At 43.2% G+C, this 10,000-nt stretch overlaps 1 protein-coding gene and 1 non-coding gene across 2 annotated transcripts in view; both read right to left on the reverse strand.

The window, feature by feature from the left end:
* Nucleotides 1–10,000, reverse strand: part of LOC143290125 (uncharacterized) — a 22,929-nt gene that overhangs the window by 7,956 nt on the left and 4,973 nt on the right. The gene's annotated exons all lie outside the window — the stretch shown is intronic.
* On the reverse strand, nucleotides 4,580–4,740 carry LOC143290629 (small nucleolar RNA snR190). The gene has a single exon (XR_013056435.1). It is a non-coding gene; the product is annotated as a small nucleolar RNA snR190 (small nucleolar RNA).

Here is a 10,000-nt window from a genome sequence, read left to right on the forward strand (position 1 = left end):
CAACAACAACAAAATCGACATTTCCTTGGCCGAGATCTCAGCCAACCATGCACATATTCGTATTTGCATGAGCATGTCCTTATTTTTATAACCCGGTTATTTTTGCCATTTGCAACTAGATCAGATAGCGCTGGTTATACTTAACGAAAAAAAGTATATTATCTTCTATGCATAAGCTTAACCTAGTAATTTATACATCGCATGAAATAATTCATTTCATTTGGGTGTCTGTTGGCATTGCTATGGACAGAATATATTAATGTTTCTTTTTTTAGTAATCCCTAAAAGTGTTTCGTGGTATACAAGTATGTGGCAGAATGCTGAAGACGGTCTTCCGCCAGTACAGTGTTCGCGAGGGTCTGGTTTTCTTCTTCTTCTTCTTCGTTCGTGGCCTGCAACTCCCACGTTCACTCGTATATACACGGGTGGGCTTTTACGTGTATGACCGTTTTTAACCCGCCATGTAGACAGCCATACTCCGCTTTCGGGGAGGTGTGTGTGTGTGTGTGTGGGGGGGGGGGGGGGTACATGCTGGGTTTGTTCTTGTTTCCACAACCCACGGAACGCTGACATGGATTACAGGATCTTTTATCGTGCGTATTTGATCTTCTGCTTGCGTATACACACGAAGGGGGTTCAGGCTCTGGCAGGTCTGTACATATGTTGACCTGGGAGATCATAAAAATCTCCACCCTTTACCTACCAGGTGTCATCACCGTGATTCGAACCCGGTACCCTCAGATTGAAAGTCCAACGCTTTAACCACTCGGCTGTTGCGCCCGTCGGTCTGGGTTTCCTTTCCGCTCTCGCCCTCCCCTCCCAAGTTTGACTGGAAAATCAAACTGAGCGTCTAGTCATTCAGATGAGACAATGTCTCCCTGTCTCACACCGAATAAAGTACAAGATCAGCACTCTATGCTACAAATGTATTCACAAATCAGCCCCTTCCTATCTCTCTGGCTGCCTTCACCTCTACACTCCATCTCGCTCACTACGATCAGCTTCGGATCCACTCCACTTACGCATACCCAGATTCAAACTCTCGACTGCTGGCCGCCGTACTTTCTCTGTCTCTGGATCATGCAATTGGAATGAACTTCCTCTTTATATATATAAACATGAACACTTCCGGTATAAAATCTTAATAAATATACCCATCTCCACATGTCTGTCTATGTGGATGAGAAGAAGAAGAAGAAGAAGAAGAAGAAGAAGAAGAAGAAGAAGAAGAAGAAGAGGAGGAGGAGGAGGAGGAGGAGGAGGAGGAAGTGGAGGAGGAGGACTTTGATGAATGAAAATAAAAACAAGATACGCTGGTTTAGAACAAATACCAGGTTTTTACGGACAATCTGCTCAGAGATGATTATACGATCGTCTTTTGATCCAATTGTGGATGATTCCCATGAGACTGTCGCCCCCCAAAAATGTTTCAGCCCAGATCCGGAAGGGAGTTCCACAAGGATTAACCTGAATTCAAGTTCTCAGTCTCTGGAGATATCTGCCGTATAACAAAATTGTCGCGTTAATCCCACCCCGCCAGTTTGAACCTGAATTTGAAATTAAACACACGACTACAAAACGTTCTAGGAATTAAGTCCTCGGCAGATTTAACATAATCACACACACACACAGACACACACACACACACACACACACACACACACACACACACACACACACACACACACACACACACACACAGACACACACAGAGACACACACACAGACACACACACACACACACACACACACACACACACACACACACACACACACACACACACACACACACACACACACACACACACACACACACACACACACGACAAAGAAGGAGAAAGAAAGAAGTTTCAGTCAGGCAATGGGATTTTCAAGCTAGCAACGTGAATGGTTTTTGCACTGCATCAAATCCAGGCAGGATTATGACCCTTCACATAAACGACACAGCGAAAGGAGCTGTTCAAGAGGCAGGGAAGGGAGGGGAGGGGAGGAAAAGGGAGGGGGTGTGTGGGGTGGGTGGGAGGTAAGGGTGTGTATAAGCCAGAAGATGTGGAGGGGAAGCGGGTGTAGGAAGAAGGGGTATGGATGGGGTAGGGGTGAGGGTGAGGATGTGTGTAGGGAGTTAACGGAAACAGGAGAAAGAGGAGCAAGGAGAGAGAGAGAGAGGGGGAGAGACAGACAGACAGATAGACAGAGAGAGACAGAGAGAGAGACACACACACACAGACACTCACATAGAGAGAGACAGAAACACACAGAGAGATATACTGACAGACAGACAGAGAGAGACAGAGAGAGACAGAGAGAGAGAGAGAGAGAGAGAGAGAGAGAGAGACAGAGATACAGAGATACAGAGATACAGAGATAGACAGACAGACAGAAACACAGAGACACACACACACACACTCACATAGACAGAGACAGAGATACAGCGAGAGAGAGAGAGAGAGAGAGAGAGAGAGAGAGAGAGAGAGAGAGAGAGAGAGAGAGAGAGAGAGTAGGACACACAAGGACACACAAATGGTTTAATTATATAAGCCTTGTGCCCTTTACAAATGGAGTGCACCAACATAATGAATTACTAACTTAAACTCTATTTCCTAATGGCAAAGAGCTTTAAAAGTACGAAGTTCACAACATCCATCACTGTTGCTATGTTTTCAGCAGCCATCAGTGATGCAAATTTAAACACAGACGTATGTCTGTAATATTAAGTTATAGGGAATTAAGTCATTCCTGGGTTCACTGTATTTTGGACATTCAGAGAGAGAGAGAGAGAGAGACAGAGAGAGATACGGATACGGATGTTTTATTCAATTTAGGCCATGTCCCCTCATGAAGGGGTGGTGTAAACAGACATTACAGAGGTGATATATTCAGATATATAACATAACACAGTTGTAACCTGAAAATGAGAAAAGAATAGTCATTATCTGCATTTAGTCTTATTCACACAGAATAACAAAAAAGCGGAAAACTAGTACACACTCAACTGCATATTGTATTTCTGATCTTTAAGGCTTTGTACAAGTAAATTGCTAGCTGTTTATTAACGTGTTCCTTAGTGGATGACATAAGCAAATACAGTCTGAACAAGGAGGGCTGCCTATGAAATTTTGAAGGTATCAGCTGATTTCTAAGATCACTTAACACAGGACAACAAAGTACAAAGTGGAGTTCGCTCTCCGTCGCACTTTTACATAAAGGGCAAATAAGGTCACTATCTTTATGTTGCCTGTAACGGTAATAATGCGTAAACAAATCAGAAATTCCAAATCTAAACTTTGCCATGATACATTTTAAACGTCTATCCATATCCATAGCCAAATAAACTGGTACCGTATGTCACAAATTATTCTGTCTATAAAAATAAAAAACGATTACTATCTTGGATGTGGCTCGACCATTCCTGCCAATGACAGTCGATTAGTCTCGAGCGAAGTGTACGTAGAAATCCGTTTAAATCCTCTACTCCTTGATTTAGCCACACGTTAGCAAAGCCTAAATCATGCAGTTTTATTCTCACTTTTGACACAACAGTTAGTTCTACCTCTATTATCCAAATCATGTAACATGTTGTTGGCATTCTTTGGCAGTCTTACGTTTTCCATTGAGAGAGAGAGAGAGAGAGAGAGAGAGAGAGAGAGAGAGAGAGAGAGAGAGAGAGAGAGAGAGAGAGAGAGAGAGAGAGAGAGAGAGAGAAGAATGAGCAAGAGTAAGTATAGTGTGTGTGTGCAGAGAATGAAGTCTTACATCAGAGATGAAAATCGCTTACTTCACGCTCATGGTCATCATATACAAGTGACCATAATGAAGAGAAGAAGAAGAAGAAGAAGAAGAAGAAGAAGAAGAAGAAGAAGAAGAAGAAGAAGAAGAAGAAGAAGAAGAAGAAGAAGAAGAAGAAGAAGAAGAAGAAGAAGAAGAAGAAGAAGAAGGGGAAGTGGGTGCACGAAGAAAGAGTGTAGGGATAGGAGGGGTGAAGGGGAGGGTAGGGAGTTAGGAAAACAGGACACAGGGAAGCAAGGAGAGAGAGAGAGAGAGAGAGAGAGAGAGAGAGAGAGAGAGAGAGAGAGAGAGAGAGAGAGAGAGACAGAGACAGAGACAGAGACAGAGAGACAGAGATACAGAGACAGACAGAGATACAGAGACAGAGAGACAGAGAGAGACAGGTACAGAGAGAGACACAGGGAGAGAGAGACAGAGACACATAGACACAGAGAGAGAGAGAGAGACAGAGAGAGACAGAGATAGACAGAGATACAGAGACAGAGAGAGACAGAGACAGAGAGAGACACAGGGAGAGAGAGACAGAGACAGAGAGAGACAGAGACACACACACACAGAGACAGAGAGAGAGAGAGAGAGAGAGAGAGAGAGAGAGAGAGACAGAGAGAGAGAGAGAGAGAGAGAGAGAGAGAGAGGAGCGGGGAGAGAGACAGACAGGCTAGATGGGAGGGACTGGGCAAGAGAAGGTAGAGTGTCTTTCTGTTCAGAGAAAGAAGTCTTACATCAGAGACCGAAAACGCTTACATCACGCCCATTGTCACCGTATACAAATGACAATAATGGTAATGATATTGGTAATGATGGTGATGGTGATGATGATGATGATGATGATGATGATGATGATGATGATAAGGAAAAGAATCATCATCATCATCATCATCATCATCATCATCATCATCATCATCATCATCATCAAGATGAAGAAGAAGAAGAATCATCATCATCATCATCACCTTCATCATCATCATTATCATCATCATCAAGAAGAAGAAGAAGGATCATCATCATCATCATTTGTATATGTATTTGTATTTCTTTTCATCACAACAGATTTCTCTGTGTGAAATTCGGGCTGCTCTCCCCAGGGAGAGCGCGTCGCTACACTACAGCACCACCATCATCATCATCATCATCATCATTATCAAGTCTTGGCTTCGCGAACGACGAGTTAGAAAAAGGTGGTTGTCCACGTCTGCTCTAAGGTTCACTGGACTGGTGGGTGGCTCGGCCAGCTCGGAACAGGCAGGTCCATCCGCAGCGGCTACAAAGGAAAGTCTCCGCTGGGTCGGGTGCTGTGAGGCAACGTGTTTCTCTCTCTCTCTCTCTCTCTCTCTCTCTCTCTCTCTCTCTCTCTCTCTCTCTCTCTCTCTCTCTCTCTCTCTCTCTCTCTCTCTCTCTCTCTCTCTCTCTCCCCTTCCTTGTCCTTTTCTCCTTCCTTTAGGCAGGATCTGCGGATGATGTGTAGCCAGGTCGCACGACCTGCAGCTAGAGTGGACCACTGGCGATTGTCATTGTGACAGACACCGATGGATATTTTTCAGATAGTTTTCTTCTTTTTTTTTCTTTTTTTTTGCGCTCCTCTGTAAACGGTAGGGAAGTGGAGAGTTCCCCGTGCAGCAATCTCTTGGGCAGGCGGTGATCCTCCTTCCTCGATACATGCCCAACCCAGCGCAGTTTCAGTCTTCAACAGGGGATGACCTCGTCGATGCAAGTAGTGACTTCCATCAATTTTGCTCGAGGGACTTTCGGTGTTGGTGACAAAAGTCGCTCCAGCTGATGTTGAGGACGGTACGGTACGGTACAGTACGGAGCAGCGTTAGTGGAACCGTTCAGGAAGTCACAGGCGATGCCGAAAAGTAACTGACGAGCGGGCGCAATAGCCGAGTGGTTAAAGCGTTGGACATTCAAACTGAGAGGGTAAAGGGTGGAAATCTTATCCGATCTCCCAGGTCGACATATGTGCAGACATGCTTTGTGCCTGAGCCCCCTTCGTGTGTATACGCAGGCAGATGATCAAATACGCACGTTAATGATCGTGTAATCCATGTCAGCGTTCGGTGGGTTATGGAAACAAGAACTTACCAAGCATGCACATGTACACCCCCGAAAACGAAGTATGGCTGCCTATATTGCGGGGTAAATAAACAAACCCGTCATACACGTAAAGTGATACATGTTTGTCTGAGCGTGTTTGTGTGCGTGCCTGAAATCTGATGGAATGACACGGGAAACGAATGATGAGCGCCCCGCAATGGCAATCATCAGTCGACTCTAACTAGGTAGGCAGCCTATTGTGCAAATGAACTCTTGCTTGTAAAGCGCTTAGAGCTTGTTCTCCGACCAAGGATAGGCGCTATATAATAATAATAAGAAGAAGAAGAAGAAGAAGAAGAAGAAGAAGAAGAAGAAGAAGAAGAAGAAGAAGAAGAAGAATGGGTACTTATTTTGCACACTATCCAGAAATCTGCTCTAGGTGCTTTACGAAAACACTTTTGTTTACATAACTTATTATATTACATCAATGTTACATACACACACCAAAATGTGACTAAACACACACACACACACACACACACACACACACACACACACACACACACACACACACACACACACACACACACACACACACACACACACACACACACACACACACACACACACACACACACACACGCGCGCGCGCGCGTTTTGTACACATACATATGTATACACATATAATCAAGCACAGCTAACGCTAAGGAAGTGGACCTGCCACAACTGAACTTATTGCTGAGGGAAAAGGTGAGTTTTGAGACGAGATTTAATTAAAAGCTGCAAGGGAATCAGAATGACGGAGGTCATCAGGTAGCTTGCTCCACGTCTGTGGCGATTGAAAAGAAAACGATCTGTGTCCATAGGTCTTACTTCTGATGTGAGGTGTCCTGAGAAGCCGAGTATCAGAGGAAGACGGAGCTGGCGAGAAGGGAGTATAGATATGCAGGAGTTCAGAAAGATATAGGGTAGGCATGGGTAATTGCGAACAGCGTCTAATTGCGAACGATTCGTATACTCCCCCACTTTGAAGCGTTCTTAACGGTTGCATTTCGTAATTTAACGTCTGCTTCGATCTTTTTTTTCTAATACTTTGATGAATATCCATTTCCAAGAAACAGTCAAACATCAGCTATTTCTGACTATTTCTGCGCTCTGTCTTCTCTTCGCACACTACTGCTGACCAAAGTTACAAACGTGCTCTCGAAATCCTGAAATCAGTGGAAGCACGTTGTAGGACATGAACTTGGGCATAGTTTTAAATAGTTGATTTGATCGGATATGCTGAATGCGCATTGCCAGTGCTGGGAGAATTTAAGAAGGCATATTGATAACAGGCCAGAACGTCAGTTTTGACAGGCATCTGCAATTTTGATGTGAGTCTATTTGCGAACGATGCTGCACAGCTACCCTACATGACAGACACAAATATGGCTCAGTTGGTTTCCTCTTTTGTCCTGTCCAGACTGGATTACTGCAATTCCACTCTTGCAGGTTTACCATCTTCCTCCATCAACAGATTACTGTTTGCTTTTGTAAGTCTGTTGTCAATTTGTTTGTCGACAGTGGAGTGACGGCCTAGAGGTAACTCGTCTGCCTAGGAAGCGAGAGAATATGAGTGCACTGGTTCGAAACCCACAGTCCCCAGTATATTCTCCCCCTCCACTAGACTTTCAGTGGTGGTCTGGACGCTAGTCATTCGGATAAGACGACAAATCGAGGTTCTTTGTGCATCATGCACTTAACACACGTAAAAAGATCCCACGACAACAAAAGGGTGGTCCCTGGCAAAATTGTCTAGAAAAATCCACTTCAATTGGAAAACAAATAAAATTGGGGGGCGCTCTCAGTGTTACGACGCGCTTTCTGATTTCACACAAACAAATATGTTGTGACAAAAGAGAGTAAAATTTAAATTCAATATAACACACTATTTGTATTTGTATTTCTTTTTATCACAACAAATTTCTCTATGTGAAATTCGGGCTGCTCTCCCCAGGGAGAGCGCGTCACTACACTACAGACCCAACCTATTTTTAAAATATATTTTTTTCCTGCGTGCAGTTTTATTTGTTTTTCCTATCGAATAGGATTTTTCTAGAGAATTTTGCCAGGAACAACCCTTTTGTTGCCGTGGGTTCTTTTACGTGCGCTAAGTGCATGCTGCACACGGAACCTCGGTTTATTGTCTCATCCGAATGACTAGCGTCCAGACAACCACTCAAGGTCTAGTGGAGGGGGAGAAAGTATCGGCGGCTGAGCCGTGATTCGAACCAGCGCGCTCAGATTCTCTCGCTTCCTAGGGGGACGCGTTACCTCTGTGCCATCACTCCACCATAATACGACTTTGATATCCGACGGATGTCCTGAAATCTGCCTCACAGATGGTGGTGTGATGAGGACAGTGGTCACCTGCAGATGTGAGCTAATGGAGAACTTCCGTCTTTATGTTTTGTTTGTTTGTTTGTTTGTTTGCTTTTGTTTTTGTTTTTGCCTGACTTTCAGTCAAAAGAGCGTCGTATTTTTCTTTTGTTGTCATACTTTTCAGATTCGCTTTATCCGTTGCACATATCTTATATTATTGCTGTTCTTGGGCTTGTTGAAATCAATGTTGAATAGTATACCGATTGGCTATCTTTTTTTCTTTTTTTTATGAGGGTCCGTGGCCTATAATGATTGAACTGTTTGTTTTCATCTCTCTTCTGTTGGATATGCTTGAAAACACACACAAACACACACACACACACACACACAGACACACACAGACACAGACACACACACACACACACACACACACACACACACACACACACACACACACACACACACACACACACACACACACATTGTTTTTGTTCTTTTGATTACGCCACTCACTCCCCACTCAGAACATCACGACCCTTGCCCGGTAACTACCATCTCTATTATCATCATAATCATCGTCATTAGCATTACCATTGTGGCAATTATCACTATCGCCATCAGAGGGAAAGGACAAGGGGAAGGAAGGGGGGGTGTAGGAGGAGGAGGAGGAGGAGGGGGAAAGGAGGAGGAGGATGATAAGAAGGAGAAGAAACAACAGAATAAACTTGAGGAAGAAGAAGGAGGAGGAGGGGGAGGAGGAAGAGAAGAAGAAGAAACCACGGTACAAATACAGAAGAAGAAGAAGATTGATTGATTGAATTTTTAATGGCGCAGTAAAGGCCTTTTTACATCTCTGCCCATTTAACGACACAAAACATAAAAAATAAAGAACGACACAAAACGTAGAAATAAAGAAATAAAATGAAATAAAATAAAATAATACGAATAAGAATAGTAACTGGAATAGTCTATTAAAAGTAACAAAGCAATGAAAAGAACAACTCGCGCCCGCGCACACACATATTATAAAACAAGCAAACAAAGACATACGTACACATTCACGCCCACACACTAAAACACACACAAACACACATACTCACTTACGGCTCATTTGCAAACACGATCACACATACATTCATTTTTTTTTTTTTTTTTTTAATTCACCATGGCATGGCAGCTAGTGTACTGAGTACAAGCAAGCATTTGCAAAAGACCAATAAGTTAACCCTTTCACTGCCAAACTCGCATTTATGCAGCAGCTAGGTAGAGCACCCATATCACTGAAGGGTGACCAGATCATGGGTCTGTTATCCATGAACCTACTGCTCTTTATGTTTGGTGGTAGGATAGTCCATATTTTCTACACGTCACAGGGGGAATCCTCAGCTAGTCTTGGACACTATATTTTCTGTGTTCATAGCACAAGGGAATTTTGAACCCCAAATTGACTGGCAGTGAAAGGGTTAATCAAAAGTATCAAATAGAAATATGTTTACGTTAGTTTTAAAGAGCGGTATGGCTGGAATTTGACGACATGTCTTGGGAAGCATGTTCCATTCTATGCTTCCATTAAATGAGATACTCATCTTTAATAAATCAATTTTAGGCTTTGGGACAATAGCTCTGTCTGATTTACTTTGGAACTGGAAACAAAATGATGATTTTGAATATTGTGGGCATGCGTTATGAACAATATTATGCATAAGAATCAATGTGTTATATCTAATAAGTAGATGAACAGGTAATATTTGAAGTTCTTTGTGCACGACCATATCGTTAGCATCACACCAGTTTTTGACAGATTTCATGTTGGCAT

The sequence above is a fragment of the Babylonia areolata genome, chromosome 15, assembly GCF_041734735.1.
Source record: "Babylonia areolata isolate BAREFJ2019XMU chromosome 15, ASM4173473v1, whole genome shotgun sequence".
Taxonomy (NCBI): Eukaryota; Metazoa; Mollusca; class Gastropoda; order Neogastropoda; family Buccinidae; genus Babylonia; species Babylonia areolata.